We start from the raw sequence: 19,488 nt of genomic DNA on the forward strand, positions 1-19,488 counted from the left end.
GGTGCACTAGGGAACTAGTGTGCACCAGCAGGGTCTACACAGACCAATTAATGTACAACATGTTACCGTCCTCTTGAAATCACCCCCCCTGTGGTTCACATTACTGTTCCCTGGAGATATGCCTTTAGATACAAGCCTGGGAGCATTGCCTATATAAACAAGTGGTGCTGAGAAAGAGGTGAAGTCAACATAAATTGAGTAACCATTATTGGTGTTTTTCTAGTGTGTGTTGGATAAACACAGACTTCATTTTTTGTAATGGGTGGTGTGTGTTTTATTGCTTAAAACCTAAAATTAAAATCCCTAAAAGTACACAGTTCCGCACTGAAATGGTGCATATGCACATCTTCGCTTACACACATCAGTGGGTGCAAAGCATAGATCTCGTATCATAATCACAGCTCTGTCACACACCTCAAAGTAAACACACCTTTACCTAGCAGGCCCAACTATTGCCTCCACCATTTAGTGTAGATAGATCTAACACACTGACTTAGGGTGACCAGACAGCAAGTGTGAAAAATCGGGATGGGGTTGGGGGTAATAGGAGCCTATATAAGAAAAAAAAACAAATATCAGAACAGTCCCTATAAAATCGGGACATCTGGTCACCCTACACTGACTGTACCTGGGGTATATGCAAATAAATCCTATTGGCTTCTGCCAGGTTCAGAGGAACAGAGGGAAGGTGGAATGGACAACTTCCTTCCTTCCTCAGTTTGTCCTTTAATAATGTTGCCTGGAATCCTGTGGGTGAGAGTGAATGGGGTGGAGGTGAAGAGCCTGTACCTTTCAGCAATTGTGGGTTTGGCAAAGTAAATGTATGTGTGTTAACAGGGCATAATGGTGGATTGCTGAAAGAGAGCAGAGTTAAGGTTGCCTGAGCAACCTTAACTGTGCATTGCCTGGTTTTCAGAAGATCGAATTTTGCTCATCTCAATGTTCTGCAAGAGGACGACGTACCACCCCACAACCTTAACTCTGCATTCTTGTAGTTTTTTGCCATTGACTTCTAGATTGGTGATGAGCACAGTATAAAAACCTAAGTATTGGAGAGCCTTCCAGTAGAGCATTAAGCAACATGACTACGCATCTGTCACATGCTTTGTTCGTTCTCTCATCTTTTCCTGAGGGGGAAAAGCATGTGCAGCAGTGTGTCTTGTGGTAGGTGTTTTTTGTAAATTACCTGTTGCTCTGTGTGTGTGTGTGTGTGTGTGTGTGTGTGTGTGTCTTAGAGAAGGCAAGGTCAAATGTGCCTTGCACTTGGAGTGGAAAGTCATAGAATCATAGAATATCAGGGTTGGAAGGGACCTCAGGAGGTCATCTAGTCCAACCCCCTGCTCAAAGCAGGACCAATCCCCAATTAAATCATCCCAGCCAGGGCTTTGTCAAGCCTGACCTTAAAAACTTCTAAGGAAGGAGATTCCACCACCTCCCTAGGTAACCCATTCCAGTGCTTCACCACCCTCCTAGTGAAAAAGTTTTTCCTAATATCCAACCTAAACCTCCCCCACTGCAACTTGAGACCATTACTTCTTGTTCTGTCATCTGGTGCCACTGAGAACACTCTAAATCCATCTTTGAAACCTCCTTTCACATAGTTGAAAGTAGCTATCAAATCCCACCTCATTCTTCTCTTCTGCAGACTAAATAATCCCAGTTCCCTCAGCCTCTCCACATAAGTCATGGGCTCCAGACCCCTAATCATTTTTGTTGCCCTCCGCTGGTCTCTTTCCAATATTCCCACATCCTTCTTGTAGTGTGGGGCCCAAAACTGGACACAGTACTCCAGATGGGGCCTCACTAATGCCGAATAGAGGGGAATGATCACGTCCCTCGATCTGCTGGCAATGCTCCTACTTATACAGCCCAAAATGCTGTTAACCTTCTGGGCAACAAGGGCACACTGTTGACTCATATCCAGCTTCTCATCCACTGTAACTCCTAGGTCCTTTTCTGCAGAACTGCTGCCTAGCCACTTGGTCCCTAGTCTGTAGCAATGCATGGGAGTCTTCCATCCTAAGTGCAGGACTCTGCACTTGTCCTTGTTGAACCTCATCAGATTTCTTTTGTCCCAATCCTCTAATTTGTCTAGGTCCCTCTGTATCCTATCCCTACCCTCCAGCATATCTACCGTTTCCTCCCAGTTTAGTCTCATCTGCAAACTTGCTGAGGGTGCAGTCCACGCCATCCTCCAGATCATTAATGAAGTTATTGAACAAAACCGGCCCCAGGACCGATCCTTTGGGCACTCCGCTTGATACTGGCTGCCAACTAGAAATGGAGCCATGGATCGCTACCCTTTGAGCCTGATGATCTAGCCAGCTTTCTATCCACCTTATCGTCCATTGATACAGTCCATACTTCTTTAACTTGCTGGCAAGAATACTGTGGGAGACCTTATCAAAAGCTTTGCTAAAGTCAAGGAATAACACATCCATTGCTTTCCCCTCACCCATAGAGCCAGTTATCTCATCATAGAAGGCAATTAGGTTAGTCAGGCATGACTTGCCCTTGGTGAACCCATGCTGACTGTTCCTGATCACTTTCCTTTCTTTGAAGTGCTTCAAAATGGATTCCTTGAGGACCTGCTCCATGATTTTTCATGGGACTGAGGTGAGGCTGACTGGCCTGTAGTTCCCCGGATCCTCCTTCTTCCCTTTTTTAAAGATGGGCACTACATTAGCCTTTTTCCAGTCATCCGGGACCTCCCCCGATCGCCATGAGTTTTCAAAGATAATGGCCAATGGCTCTGCAATCATATCCGCCAACTCCTTTAGCACCCTTGGATGCAATACATCCGGCCCCATGGACTTGTGCTCATCCAGATTTTCTAAATAGTCCCGAACCACTTCTTTCTCCACAGAGGGCTGATCACCTCCTCCCCATACTGTGCTGCCCAGTGCAGTAGTCTGGGAGCTGACCTTGTTCGTGAAGAAAGAGGCAAAAAAAGCATTGAGTACATTAGCTTTTTCCACATTCTCTGTCACTAGGTTGCCTCCCTCATTCAGTAAGGGGCCCACACTTTCCCTGACCTTCTTCTTCTTACTAACATACCTGTGGAAACCCTTCTTGTTACTCTTAACATCCCTTGCTAGCTGCAACTCCAATTGTGATTTGGCCTTCCTGATTTCACTCCTGCATGCCTGAGCAATATTTTTATACTCCTTCCTGGTCCAAGCTTCCACTTCTTATAAACTTGTAAAAGTGGTGAGGTTTGTGATAGTGCTTAGGGATTTCATTCCACTATCTCTGACTACCCCTGGAGAAAGTTATGGGCAAGTCACTTTGGCTACATTTTTTAAACTTGGGTCCCTAAAGTTAGATTCCTAAATTCATATTTAGGCAGCTAAGTAGACGAGTGCTGATTTTTCAGAGGTGGCATCCACAAGTGCCAGTCAGGGCTGTAGTTTCTCAGCGGCTTTGAAAATCAGGCCAACTTGCATTTAGGTATCTAAGGGATTTACTAACTTAATTTTAGATGCCAAGTTTGAAAACTTTAGTTGCCGTTTTCCACAAAGGTGGAAAGTGAGTATTGAGAAATAAGCCTTACAGTCCAGAAAGGGTAACCAGGAGGTCTAAAAAAGAGTGACCTGAAATTGCTCTCACCACCCCACCTAGATCTGCACATGGAATACACCCTTCACAAGTTTCTCCATACAGAAAGTAGCCAGCCTCCTCTCTGGCATCTTTTTCCCTGTCTTTCAGATCACTGGGTACTTCATTATTTTATTGGGCTTGGAGCAGGGGTATCTGGTTGAAATTCTATGGCCATACAGGAGGTCACATTAAATGATCTAATGTTCCCATCTCGCCTTAAAAATCCAGGCAGTGGGAGGTGGCTGAGATCGAGACAGGACATGGTGTCCCTTGTAGCCTGGAGTTTAGCCAGAAAAGGTAGTAAAAACTTTGGATATTATCTTTCACAGGCTGGATGCTTGTGTCTTGGAGGTTGCTGCAATTAATAACAGCCCCAAGTAATATGGCTGCATTGGAGCCTCTCTATCAAGGACCAGGGATAAGAGCTGGTACAGAGGCACAGGATTTCCATACAGATGGCCTTGGCCTGGGGGTAGGCCCCAGAGCCTATTCTACTGGCAAACCCTACCCTCACAACGGAGCAACACAGGAGGAACTCCATAAGGGCATCCTTGTGGATATTTTCTTTACCAAATCTCTTTCCCATGGATTTTTCAATAGGACAGGGGTCATGTGGGCCAATGTTTATGAAGCACCTTCTGATCCTTGAATGAAAGGTGATCTATACCCAGTATTATTTAATAATATAAGGCTTTTCACCCTATTTATTCATTTTTATTTATTATTAAAATTAGGGAAAGGATAAGGATAGAGTTCCTGAGATTATGGCATGTTGCCCAAAGGTTGCTATTTGGAAAATTGGGCCCATTGGATATGTGTTGCATGTTGATTGCATTACAGTATCTCATGGTGGAAAAGGTGATGTAGGCCTAAACTTTCAAAAGCAACTAGTGATTTTTTTAGGATGCCCCAATTTTTCACTGACAAACTTTACATTCCTTAACAGGGACCAATTTTCAAAAAATGCTCAACCTGCCTTCTGGGAGTCAGGCCCCTTGAAGATGGCTCAAGTTGGGCACTAGGGTTTCCAATGTCTAATCACACAAACCCAAACCCCCTTCCCTCGCCCCTTCTCCAAGGCCCTGCCCTGCTCACTCCATCCCCCCTTCCTCCGTCACTCGCTCTCCCCCAGCCTCACTCACTTTCACAGGGCTGGGGCTGGGGGTTGGGGTGCGGGAGGGGTGAAGGCTCTGGGCTGGAGCCTAGGGGCTCAGAGTGTGGGAGGGGGCTCCAGGCTGAGCCTGGCTTAGGGGTTTGGGGTGCAAGAGGGAGTGCAGAGTACAAGCTCTGGGAGGGAGTTTGGGTGCTGGAGAGGGCTCAGGGCTGGGGCAGGGGGTTGGGGTGCAGGAGGGGGTGCGGACTCTGGGAGGGAGTTTGGGTGTGGGAGGGGGCTCAGGGCTGGGGCAGGGGGTGGGGTACAGGAGGGAGTGAGTGGTGTGAGCTGCGGCTAGGCAGTGCTTACCTCGGGTGGTTCCCAGGCAGCAGTGCAGTGGGGCTAAGGCAGGATCCCTGCCTGCCCTGGGTCCGCGCTACTCCCAGAAGTGGCCAGCACGTCTCTGTGGCCCCAGGGGAGTGGGGCAGGGGACTCCGTGTGCTGCCCCTGCCTGCAGGCACCGCCCCCGCAGCTCCCATTGTCCGCAGTTCCCGGCCACTGGGAGCTGCAGAACTGGCACTAGGGGTGGGGGCAGTGCACGGAGACCCCCTGACCCTCCCCAGGGGCCACAAGGACATGCCAGTCACTTCTGGGAGCGGTGCAGAGCCAGGGCAGGCAGGGAGCCTGCCTTACCCCTTCTGCGCCGCCGGACTTTTAGCAGCCTAAAATCTCCTGGTTTGGCTTCAGTAGCCCCCCGGGAGATAGAGGCCAATTCTGGGAGACTCCCGGCGAAATCGGGATGGTTGGTAACCCTACTGGGCACCCAAAAATCATTAGTCACTTTTGAAAACACTTAGGCCCTAACCCAAATATAAATGAGTTTGTTTGTTTAACTTTCCCCAGATTCATTTGATCCCCAAATTAAAGAAGAGAAGACAATAGTTTAGAGCATGTTAATTGGGCTCTTTTGCATGCATACTTTTGAACATATGACTGTATTATTTAGATGCACTAGTCATAGATTTTATATTCTGTAGGCAGTAACATCCTTAAAGAAAAATGAAGGGTGGACTTTTTGTTGACTTTGCTCTTATTCTATCTATACTGGGAACACAGAGCACACATTTCATTTATGAACAAGCTACTTCAACTACCTTAACAATCAAGTTAGAGCCACCTCAACAGTAACATATTGCCTTAACAATGTTTCATACACTTCTATATTTTATGTACTGCACTGACATTCTGTTCAAGAGGTTGTCTTTTGAATGACTAAATCTTTTAACTGACTGTTGTAAAAAAGAACATTTTGGAACTTTTATTAACATGGTTTTATTGTTAATAGTGGCATTGTTTCAGCTCAAGAGCTCAAGGAAAAAGGAATGAAAAGTCTCTAGCTACAGTTCTTTGTAGTGTTGAGAAGTTTATTTGGTGTAATACTCTGTTATAGAGGGCACATTCTAGTTTAGATCAATCAACATTTAAGTATGTTGATTTACAGTATTATTTCATCTGTTTGCCTCTGCCTCTGTTGTGTACGCAGAATCTCTTTGAAACCCTTAAGCTTTATCAGTGGTTGTCATATTCAGGAGTCAGAATTGGTTTTCTGTCTGTTTTTGTCAATATCTGTCCGGTCCTCGGTGTGTTTCTGGCTAAAATAAAACTAAATTCTTCCCTTTTCATCTCGTCCTTATCACTGAAGAGAATAATAGTGTGACAGCAGATCCGCAAAGTTACTGTAGGTCATATCATGCCTTTGATGATCTGTAAGCATGGCTCCTATGTGTATCAATGGGAGCAGTGCATGCTGACTAAGAGCATGTTGTGGAACTGTAGTGGTTTAAACTATTACCCTAATTACCCTGAGCAGCAGACATATGGGTCCAATCCCGAGAGATGCTGAGAGTCTGCAATCCTGTTTACTTCAGAGTGAGTTACAGATGCTAAGCTTCCTTCAGGACTGTATGTTTCTCTAAAACAGAAGTGGTTGAGGAATTGTTTTCACCTGCAATACACCTGTAAGAGGTGAGTGTGGGACCCAAAGTAGTGACTGTCTGTCTTTGGCTTTCTCTGTGTTGAGTTTCCTCTTTTCATTATGTCTGAGATGGGGACTGAGATTTATTAGTCTAAAGTGGGCTGGTGTTGATGAGATTATGGTGATATACAGAACAAAACTGAGTCAGAGAAAAGAGATGAAAATTGAAATGATAAAGTTGTATTGGTAGCTTGTTGAGGTAACAGAAGTGCCTTTTAAAGTTGTATTGTGATGGATTCAAGTAAAATATGGGCACAATTTGTCTAGATCATTTTGAACAACTGCATACTGCAAAATAGATTCCTTTATTCGGGTGTGAAGGGTATGTTCAATTCTTTGTTGTCAGTATAAATTTTAAAATGAAAATAAAATCTCTTCTCAGCGTGTCTAGAGAGTGTGTAGTATGTTGCAGTAGGCAGCATATAGTAGGTTGTTTCCCCTTTTTTTTGAATGTCAAGAGGGATTTCTCCATAAAAAATCAAACATATCCATTTCATGCACCCATGGAATTTTCAGATTCTCACCCTGCACAGTAGCAGACGCTTTACAGAACTGTGGTTTCACATTTACTTTCAATACAGCTAGTAAGGTTTGATGATTAAATAAAAAATGTTCACATGGTTACCCTAACCTTATCCAAAATACTAGGTTCTGGAAAGTTCCTGAGAATGGATTTTTTCAAGTGATTACCAAGTACTACTGCTTTGGTTGTGTCTAGGATCTGAAAGTCCAAAGGCACAGAAAAATGAAAAGTAATGGAAGAGGAAAAATAAACACGACCTTTCCAAATCTCCCAAAAGAGTTGTTTGAGTTACAGATGAAGATTCAGGGATGGAAAGGATCTTTTTTCCCCCAGAAGTGATACCAATTCCTGAAGTTTTTACTCGTACAAAACTCCCTTTGAAAATCCGTAAGTTTGCCTGAGTAATAACAGCAGGGTCAGCGCCATGGCTGGCTTATGCCTAATTTATTCCTTATGTACAAATCCTGGAGCCCATTCAAGGAATTAATACCTCTGACAACTGTAGAACATACTTTGGCTGGGGATCACAGCACACTGTCCTGCAGGGGAGATGGGGTTATCACAATGAAGATTTGTCCAAGGTTGGTGGATCAACTACTAAGCCAGTCTATCAATTATTACACCATGCAAGCTGGAGCGCTGGAGTCATGGGAGCTATTGAAGATTCAAGGGATGTACTAGCAGAGTAGCTCCACTACAACTCTGATGACTGGGAATGAAGGTTCCTTTCCTCACACTCCTCCTCTATACATTCCACTCCGAATACCTCCAAAGCCCGTAGTATATATACCTGATTACTTTGTGTGTACACTTGGAGAAATAATTGTGTCTAAGAGTATGTCTACCCTGCAATGTAAGCCCAGGGTTAGCGGGACTTGAGTCAGCTGACCTGTGTTAGGGAACCCTGAACTTGGTGTCTAAATTGTATTTTAACCATGCATTAATACTTTTCTAATCCATGCTCAAACCAGCATCCATGCTGCAGTGTGCAGACCCCAGTCAAAGTAACTATACCCCAGAATCCCTAGCACACCTCCCCCCAGAAATGTGGCCGCTCTAGCCATAGGACCATGGTGCACTGTGGGAAAACTTTCTGTAATGTGAAGGATGGGCAGTAAAGTTTGAATAGCCCACCAACACAGCCTGTTAAGTAGTCATTTTGGTCTGTGCACGCCCAGCCACCAGAGCCCGCAACATGGAGGGGGCGCCTTTTGACAAACTTCCTTGTTTGTGCTTTCACACTTCTATCAGGAAACTGGCATTTTCTGTCCCACCAAAGATACCTGATGGATTTCCTGATGGAGTTTCAGGAGAAGGAGGAGGAATAACCTGGCATCACAGTTTCTCACTGGCAGATGCTGTTCAGTATAATTGGCAGAGCTGCGGATGCCCCCTATGTGGACCACTGCTTCTAGCACAGGATCACAAGCACAGACTGTTGTGACCACATCATCATGCAGACTTGGGATGACCAGCAGGGGTCCAAAACTTTCTTGTGATGAAAGACACTTTTCTGGAGATTTGTGAGAAGCTGACCCCCACCCTTCAGTGTAAAGAGACACATTTGAGGGCATCCCTGCTGGTTCAGAAGTGGATTGCTATAACCATCTGGAAGCTGGCTATTCCAGACTAATACAGGTCCATTGCCAACCAGTTTGAGATTGGAAAATCAACTGAGAGTGAAGTGGTGAGAAAGGTTTCTGAAGTTTACCCCAAGGTGACAGGCATTAAAGATATTCCGGCATGAATTGCTGTCTTCAGAAGAATGAAGTTTCCTAACTGTGCCAGGGCTATTTGTGGGACTCATGTGCTCATAGTTTGCCCTCCTCAAGGAGCACATGATACATACACCGCTTACCCCATTGTGCTTCAGGCACTAGTGGACCACAGAGGCAGATTTCTGTATGTCAATTTTGATTGTACAGGAAAAGTTAATAATGCCAGAGCTTTTGCCACTCAAGAGTCTACTTTCATGGACCAGCTGGGACACTATTCCCACCAAATGACATTGACATAAACAGCGTTACTGTCCACACTGTTATTCTTGGGGTGGGGGGATCCTGTGTACTCCCTTTTTGCCCTGGCTTATGAAACTGTACCCTGATTTCAAAGGCCCTGGCAAAAAAAACAAGTTTTATTACACTCTCAGCAGATGTAGAAAAGTTGTTGAATGTGCTTTTGGTGGATTAAAATCACATTGGAGGTATCTACAAACCTGTTTGGATGCCAGTGTCATCAATGCTGTCCACATTACTGTGGCTTGCCGTGCTCTTTGCAACCTTTGTGAAACCAGAGGTGAGCTATTTCCCCCTCAATGGAACTATGATGGCACGGGGACACTGGATCAGTGCACTCAGCCAGAAAGTGCAGCTACCACCTCAGGAGTTGGTTGTGTCCAGGCAGCAGAGGTCAGGGTGCTTTGTGTTCTCACATGATGGACTTGCGTGGCCCAACAGAAAGGAGGGAATAGTACCTGTATGAAAGTGCTTGCAGGAGAAAGCTGGTTCATTTGGGGGGGGGGGGAGAGGCAGGGCAGTGCTTGGGAGGGGAATGGGCTTGATTGCCACCCAATGTAAGTTTGAATGACTTGACGAATAATGAATTTGGTTGGTGGAGAGGGGGCACAATGGCTGTACAGATGGAATGTATTGAAATGTGAATTGCTGTGCCTAGCTAAATAGGAGTACCATTTGCTTACTAAAACTTAATTGCTCCTGAGCATGTTTTTAGCTTTATTATCTCAAATCATGATTTAATGATGTGATGCAGTGATAGCAATAAACTTTCTTGAAAACATAGCATGCTCTATTTGTAAACATGTCTTACATCAGTAAATCACTCTCTCAGTCTTCAGCAGGCCAGCCGCCATTATAAAACTATCCACTCCTCCAAAAAAGGATAGGAAATAGTTAATCCCTAACACAATCTCCCTACCACTACATATCCCCCTGACCCCATATCCTCCTTTCCCTTCTTTACACATTTCCCCTCATGTGGCAGCTGTGGTGGGGTGGGGTAGGGAAAGGTAGGTTTCCACTGGAGAGTGGGGGAAGAAGGAAGACTGCATAAGGTTTAGTTGCCCTGCCCAGCCACTCACGAGTCCTGAATTCATGGGCTGCCCCGACATGGAGTTGTCAAAGCTACTGCTCACTGTGGGTATGTTTGTAGGGTGACCATGCCATGTGGTGTGGGAGGCAGCAGGAGCTGGAGTTTTGCAGCATTTATAGACGGGAGTTGCTGAAACAGTTCTCTCTGAGCTCTGTCCTCCTCCCTTAGCTGCTGTTCCTGTTCCAGGAACTGCTTTGCAAATGCCTGCCCCCTCAATGAAACCCTGTCCTCCACCTGGGTGGCGAGCCTCAGCCTTTCCCCTGCCCGTCAGCAGGCCATTGTTCCAATATTTCATCCCTCTGCTTCTGCTGTAGCAACTGCTGGTCTGCCCTTTCAAGAACATCAACCCTAACTTCACCATGGAAACTCTTCCTTTTGGAATGGTCTGTGATGGTACGTTGGGCCAGGGATCGAGTTCCTGAAGAACAGCAGGCAGTATAGGCTGAGGGGCCTGAAATAGGATGAGAAACAGAAGGTTTATTGTCTAAAGTAGCTCTGTGGAGGAACACAGAATTAATTACTGTGGAATCTCAAGGACATAAAATGTAACATTTCTAAAGTGAAACAACATTCATTATTGTGACAGGGATGCTTCAGTCCTCATTGTCTCTGGACACAACCTTGTTAATTGCACTTACAGAAGTGCAGAGACAATGGTGAGTTTAAAGTTATAAACTTTATTCTGTTTCATAAAAAATGTCATAACTCTCTGCCATATGGGGGATGGAGCTGGTAGGAATAATACCCTCTCTGCAAAAGGCTTTTTCTGTCATCTCATATATTGGAAGACACAACTGTTTTTGTGGTGCCCTATTGGCAGAGGAGTTACTCCAAGCTGCTGGGGGGAAGCCTGCAGTGTCTGCAGCTGAAGTAATCAAACGTATAGTGACTGAACAGCACGTTTGTGAGAAGAATGGACTAGTCAGTTATACCTGGAAAATACGCCCTTCCTTGCAATGTGATTATCTGGAGTTCCTGCTGCAGGAAAAGTTTACAGTTATCAGTAGCCAGGATTGGGTCTAGGGTTGTCAACCCTCCAGGAGTGTCCTGGAGTTTCCAGGAATTTAAGATTGTCACATGATGAAACCTCCAGGAATTCATCCAACCATAACTGGCAATCCTAATTGGCTCAGAATCCATGAGGGAACTAATATAATGCTGTGTTAGCTTGCATATGGCTTACCGTGTTATTGCAGCACACAAACCCGCTGAAATCTGCAGTTTTACTGTACCCCACACTCTGCACGGCTCTGGGAAATAACTGACACCCCACTAGTTCTTCAGAGAAATGATTTTGTGACCTGCAGACTGCCTGGACTACCTCTAACTGAAACGGACTAGATTGGGAAATAGAATACTGTTTCACAAATATACACACTCAGCTGGCTGTTTACAGGTGCACCATAGACCCAAGAGGAGTGATTACAGAATGGCAAATTTCTTATTACTGAAAAGAAAACAAGGACTATAGCAAACCTCTGCCTTAACAGTTAAAATAACCTTTGCAGCTGTTCATGAATGTTTAAAATTCCAAGTTGCCATTTTGAACGCCACATGGTTGGGAAGAAAGGGATGCCAACGCACTGTGATACAATCTGCCATTAGTGGCCAAACGCTCATAGCCAGGTATAATAATTTTGCATTGCTTCTTGCAGCAGAAATCCCTCCTGTTACTATAATAATAAACTCTTAATTTGAGTCATACACTTACTGGGCTTTGCGGCAACTTCTGTCTCCACTGGATTCTCTGCAGGCTTGGCAGCAGGCTGTTCCTCTACAGGAGGGGAATCAAACAGTTCTTCCAAGTGGTAGAGTCCATATGTCCTGTTTTGGCCAGAACAGTCCAATTTTTAAGCCATGTCCCGGCTATTCCAACTTTTTTGGCAAAAGCCGGCATTTGTCCCATTTGCTCTTGCCAACTTGATCAGTTGGCAAGAGCAAACAGGACAAATACTCACTTTTTTTTTTTAACCAAAAGTGGGGTGCAGTGCAGAGGAATGAATGGTGATGCCAGCCCCCTGCACCTGGCTCCCATCAGTCCCCATGCTGGATTCAGGGGCCAGCAGGGCACCATCCCAGCTGACCAGGTCATCATGAAACATGGTTGGCTCCATGCTGGGCTCAGTGCCCAGGACCTGTCAAAGTGATCATAAAATCGGCATGTCATTGACAAGTTGCCTAAGGTGCAGTTCTTGTCCCTGGTCTTCCAGTACTTGCTCTTCAGCTTCTTAATACACTCACTGCACTGATCGCCTGTCCGGAAAATCAGCAGAGCTGCCAGTTTTTTAGCGGTCTTCCAGTATGCATGGACATTGCTGCTGCTTTTGCTGAAGTGCAGAGTTTTACTGGCCTTGCATCAGAGATTCACCAAAATCTATCTGTGCCCCTGTGACCATGAAGCAGTTCGCTTTGCAAAGGTCTTCATTGGTTCACTCTCTCTGGGAAGCACAGAAAGCTCTCTCATAGAGTGCTTGCAGATCAGTGATCGGAAAATAATTGGGGGTGGGAGGAGGGAGTGATCTTATGTTCCTACTGAAAAAAAAAGATAAGGCCTCAATCAGGGAAGATTCTGAGCATCCTCATCTCCCACTGAAGTCAGAGTTGAGAGCACCACCTCACCTCATCTGCTTTAAAATATACACACAAATAATTGGTTAATGCTGGCCTTAGCTGCTGCCATTCACCAAAGGAGTGTATCTTCAGTTTTCAGTAAAGTGGATTGCAGATTGTTGGGATAGAGAGGACTAAGGAAGTTGTCCCATGGAATTGTGGGATACTTCTGGCTGACTCCTGGGACTTGAGTCAAGCGAAGCAGGGTCTACACTGCAAAGCAATAGGGCTCGGACTCTGGGTTGCAGCTGAACTCGAGCTTGGCCCCTCCAGCCCTGCAGAGTCCCGTGACCCTGGGTCCGAGCCCTGGGTTAGCACAATTGTAGTGTAGATGCAAGGAGGGTTAGGCTTGAACATGAGCTCAAGCTTGGGCTTATGGTATGTCTAAACTGCAAATCTAAGTGCTTTTCGAATACAGCAGCAATACTCTGTCAGTTACTGTGGAAACCAGAGAGAGCTAGCCAGAGTATCCTAAAACACAAGTTCCTGCATGCATAGGTAAATAGATTAGATCCTTTTTTTTCCTGAGGGCAATAATCTAATAATTTATTACAAGGGAGTTTGTGGGTTGTGAAATGGAGTTTGCACCCAAGATGTCTAAACACAGCTTTAAGTATTACATATACTTTTTTTTTACTTTGTGTAAAAACAAAAAAAGTGGCTTTATTGCTATCAATAGAACTTGTGATGTGCTTGTGCAATGGGATTCATTCTTTCTCTGGTACTGGACTCTCCCTTTTCCTCTCTCACTCTATAATGCCCTTCATTCTTTGCTTTGTGTTAAGGATATGTATTGACTTTGTAGAATCACTGCAGCAAGCTGTAAATGATGTATTCAAAGAAAAACCGCTGCCCAGTTCTCATAGAAAGAGCACAAATAGTGCTGGGCAATCACTGCTGTGCTGTGTTGTGTATTATAATATTCAGCTTCAGCACAAAGACAAATGTCTCTGACAAAAATGCAACAATAAAAGAGAACTAAGCTTTTTTTAATAATATAGGGGTTTCAGTATTTTTCCCTTTGTACTTTTACTCCTTTCCATTTCCCTGCCCCGATCTAGCATACACTTGGCTACTGCTTCTGGAAGAAGAATCCTTCCTCATATGCAGCTCCTCCCTGCGAACAAGAGTGCAACTAGCAATTTGAAAATTGAATATGCGGTGGCCAATCTGCTACCTGCAGTATACCCATCATCTTCTATGGTAGATAAGTCATGGCAAGTAATAGGATCCCTTACACAGCAGGTGTAATTAGAGATACCCAGAAGTGTTTCAATAAAAGCCAGGCAGAACAGAAAACCTGCCAGTCAGGGTCCCATAAGAAATATCTGAGAGAAATTAAAAATTGCACAGCATGGCATGCATCGTATGTGTGTGTGCCTATATCTATAACCTCCAGAATACCCAGAAAGCTTTAAAATCAACTATTTTTTTCAATAAGATTCTTACAAAGCTTTTTATGCAGATTGTTCGTTGATAACACTTCTATGGGTTTTTGGTTTGTTTACTTGTTTCTGGTGATACCATGAAGATGATCAGTATCATCTAGTACTTTGTACTAGTAATAATAATAGTTAATCTCACACGGTAATAGTAAAGATAAGATGTTTTTATATAGTACTTGTCATCTTCAAAAGACTTAAAGAATCCATATACCTTGATCACAAATAGAAACAATCTGACATCTTTACTGATGGCTGCAGAGGCTGAAATTCACCCCTGCCCAGAAGGCTTATGCACCAAATGAAGTCCCATGTATGCCTTACTTTGAGGACTTCTGTGGCCTATAGGCTTTGTGCTGTCCCTCTGGGGGTGAATTTCACCCAGACAGATTTTGTGACATGTTTGTTTCTAAGTGGGACTGTGTGAACCTTTGTTTAAAAAAAAAAATTGTAAACAAACCCAGATCCTTTGAGGTGTTCAAGGAGGCCCAGGTTTGCTTGAAATTGGCTCCTATTCTGGGAATGCCATAGTGCCTTTGTGTATTGTGGGATCTTCAAGCCATAAAATGAAGGTCTGTCAGCAGGTTTCTCTTCTGTCAATTGGTGGGCACTGGCTGATTTTTGTAGGTGCCCCCACCAAAACAGAAAATAAAGGTAATGTGCAAGCCAGCTGCCCTTCCTTCTCAGAGAAGATCAGGAGGGAAGGAAAAGGTTGCAGTCCACCAGATCCCTCTCAAAAGAAAGCAAAAGGAAAGTGTGTGTGTGTGTTGGAGGTGGTTAGGTTGTCTGATAGAGAAGGGTGCTTGTGAAAGGGTAATGCTGGAAAATTTTGACACAAGAATGGTATCATTGGCAGCATGGGTAACGCCAACAAGTATCAAAGGCCAGGGCAAGCTAAGCCCTGCCCATGTTCCGCCTGCCCATGTTCCACCCCCAAAACCCTGCCCTTCATCCCCCTCTACCCTGAAGCCTGCAGGACTCACTAAGCTCCAGCTGGCAGTCTGGAGCCGGTGGCTTGGCCCGGCACTGGAGGGTCTGGCAACTCCCAGCGCTGGGAGGCCGCCACTGGGGGGGCCGGCTGGAATGGCTGGGGAGGGTGGGCCATGGTTCCTTGAAGCTCAGGTGGAAGGAGCGGGGCTGTCAGGCTAACCTCCTTGAAGCAGAGTGGAGGCAGAGTTAATGGCTCAGTATTGTATGAAATGATATGGAGAGCATGAATTGTCCATGAAGGGCCTTAAAAGTAGAAATAAGTTTTTTTGTGCTTGGTGCAGTGGAAAAAGGAAAGATGCAAAGGGTGTGAAATGGTCAAATTGAGTCAGGAAGATTTTTTTTTTTGTAGCAGCCTGTTGAACACCTTTAAGAGAGAGCATTTGTCATGGCCAGAAAGGAAGTGGTTGCAGCAGTCACAATGTGAGATGATAGCTCTGCATGAGAGTTTTTGCTGTGTAGATAGAAAGGAACGGCTATATCTTAGAGATGTTCTTCAGAAAGAAGTTGGAAGATTTAGACAGGACCTAGATATGAGGATCTAGAGAGAGGAGAGTTTTGGAGGAAAGATCTCAGTTTTCACCATGTTGAAGGTTGAGTTGATAGTTAGAAATAAGGAGATATCTGAAAGTCGGGCAGAGATTTTAGTTTGAACAGGAGGAGACAGTTCTATGTTACCAGCTAAAAGACAATAGTTAGTCATGTTTCTGAATGAGATTGCCCAGAGTTATGGTATGGAGGAAGAAGAAGAGGTGGCCAGGAAAAAAAAGTCTCTTGTGGGACCCCCACTGAAAGTTTCGGGAGGAGAGGATTCCCAAAGGAAATCAGGGCGTGATTAGAAAGTTAGTAAGAGAACCAAGAAAGGATAGTCAGAAAACTGAAGGTAGGATGCATTTTAAAAGAAGAGCATGGCCGGTGGTGGTGAACACAGCTGACTGGTTGAGAAAGATGAAGATAGAGTACTTATCCTGAGTTTTGGCCAGGAAGAGGTCATTAGAGACTTCAGAGAGAGGCGTTTCCATGGAGTGCAGCAAGTGAAAGCTGGATTCTGATGGGGTCTAGACTGGAGCTGGAACAAAAGAACTCCAGATAGTGGTTATAGACCACCCTATGAGATTAGAGGTGAAAGGGGAGGAGAAAGATGCAGAGGTAGTTGAAGATGCAAATTAGATCAATAGTAGGCCTTTTTTAAAATGGGAGACTGAGCAATGGTTTTATTGTGAGGGAAATGAACTAAGGGGAGAGTCTAGAGAAGGGAATGAGAGTGGGGGGCAAAGGAGAACAAGAGACAGGGTGGGATGTGATCATTGGAGCAGTTGGAGGATTGCAGTAAGAAAGAGATGCCTTTATTGTAGCCACTTTGTTTCATAAAATGCACTTGCCATTTTAAGCTCTGTCCTTCACTGTACTTGTTTTGAGTACTTTTTAGAAATAAATAGACTTTTTAGAAATAAAGACTGTCTGGCGTTTGAGCCATAGTATTTATTCACTAATATATGGTACTTCTGCACTTTCTTGGATGTGGGTGGTACTGGCCCTCTTGCCCTGTAGACATGACTCTTTGAAAGTTTTGTCTATTATCTGTTTCAGTGACATTTTCAAATGTAGAATTTATATTATAATTTTTTTTCACTATCAAATTTTTATATGCATTGGCTTTATGTACCACTTCTTGGAACTATGTGTAGTTTTGTTTTACTACTTTGGAATATGCTTTCTTTAGGTTCATGGTCTCTTTTTTTTTTTTTTTTTTTCCTTTTTGGATGATGATGTCTTATTCCACTGAATTTTCACAAAACAGAAAATCCAAATCCTTTTTCCTGTGTAAGAGAGGTACCATACCAATAATAATGGTGCATTGTGCAATTAATACTGACCCTCCAAAATGCCCTAAAATGAATAAAATATAGGATCGGATTAATTTAAAAAAATCATCTTAATTATATGACAATAAAATGTTAGAAAAGAGGAATGAAGATTAAGTTGAAATCTTCATAATTTTGATTCCTCAAAGCATTTTGCTCCCATTCATACAACCTGAATAATGGAAATATCCCGTTTCTCCCTCTATTGCCAAAGAATGAGCGCTTCCTATCAGCCACCTAATGAAGGAATACTGCAACACAGTGTATCATGCACCAAAAGCCAATCTTCTTTCTTGAGGAATGATGAAGAGAGATAAAGAGGGGCAGGAGTGAAAAAAGGTGGAGAATAAACTAGCCAGAAACGTGAAAGCCACTGCATGACATGAAAGCCACTGCATGACCACTCAGGTATAAAACAGTTGGTTTTGAGCTTTCTTTATTTTTTCTTTAGCTCTGTTATTTAAAGAATTTGTAAGTTATCCTTCATGTCAGTCACAGAAGACAATCATGTATATGAGCAGATAAGCAATATACACGTTTCTTGCAAGTTTTTATTCCAAGAGAATGTGTAAATAGATGGGAGCATATTTAAATTATCTTGTACAAACAGTGATAACAGAATGTTTTTATATCTCCCCCAAAGACTCTAATCTTTAAGACTACCCAACTCTCTATTTTTTTTTTATTTTACTTGTTTTGCATGGATCCAACTTTATATATAGTTTCAAGGCAGAGAGAACTTCAAGTATTGGAAGTAATATATGCAGTACTTTATATAAAAATATTTACTCATAGCGTCAATAAAATGCCCATTTTTAAGTATGGAATCTTATGGATCATCTCAATCTTGAGAGTTAGGGTCTTTTTTTTTTAAATTGTCATCCTTTGGTGATTAGTTTTTAAGGAGAAAATTGAGACCTCCAGGATATCCACATCCACCTATTTTATATGGGGTGTGTATATTTTAAAGCAGATGAGGTGAGGTGGTGAGCACCTTCTCTGAAGTGCTGGATGCTCTCAACTCTGACTTCAGTGGGAGATGAGGGTGTTCAGAATCTTCCCTGATTGAGGCCTAATCTTTTTTTGTTTTCAGTAGGAACGTAAGATCACTCCCTCCTCCCACCCCCCTTTTTTCCCCTCCTTCCACTGTGTATCACATAATAGTTCTTAGGAAAGACAGTCACAGACACATTACTCAAACTTTTTTCTGTGGAAAAAAATGACACAAATATTGAACTGTAAAACTTAAGGTATGCAAGTAGCATCTATTTTAATAAAACAATTTTTGATATTCAAAATCAACTGTAAACATAAAATTGAGAACCTCACATTGTTGGTTTTTTCCATTGCTCACTCTGTATATTATAGAATTCTCTTGTTTTCTGTCATCAGTACAGCATTATGTACTATATATCTATTAATCCTAAATTATAACCTTACGCAATAGACAGTATCTGCATTTTATTTTCATGGTGCCATGGCATACAACATAATCAAAGTACCTTCATTGCAGCCTCCACACCATTAAAGCTGTCTCATATATTTTTATTGTGACTTCTTTTTTCTTACAGCAGTCTAACTTCGGAAAATAAATAAATTAAGGGGGAGGGAGGTAGAGACTACATACAGACTGATTCCAACATATTACAGGAGTGGCATGGATTTACATTTTTTTAAAATCTTATCCTATGTATTCTTAACGTTATCTCAAAATAAAGATGTACATATCATCTACAAGTATAGTATCCAGCTAAACAATACATATTATATTGAGAATAAATACATTAGTATGGAAATATTTCCACACTTAATAACTAAAAGATTTGATTCTGGCTATAGATCTTTGGGATTTTGATTAAAATTGCAACTGTTAACTTTCTGGAATATTGTTACATGTGCTCCGTAGATCATTCTCCTCAGTAAGGGTATATTTTGCCTTATTATCAGAAACATACTGAGACTCAGACATTGACAGACAGTAGCAGTGAGAGACAATTCTGGCTCTCTAGAATGTTTCATTAAAAGTCACCAATCAACCTGAGTCCGGAGATGAATATACAGTAGAAGAAAACTGGATAAAATTTTGGCTGTCAAAATGTATATTTATCAGAATTGTAACTTATCATTTACATTGAGCGTTACACCAAACAACGTCAAGACTTCCAAACTGTTGATATAAGAGTCTCCATTCTTTCTTAGTTTGTTTTTTTGTAGTGTCATTGTAG

Source organism: Chrysemys picta, chromosome 2, assembly GCF_011386835.1.
Source record: "Chrysemys picta bellii isolate R12L10 chromosome 2, ASM1138683v2, whole genome shotgun sequence".
Taxonomy (NCBI): Eukaryota; Metazoa; Chordata; order Testudines; family Emydidae; genus Chrysemys; species Chrysemys picta.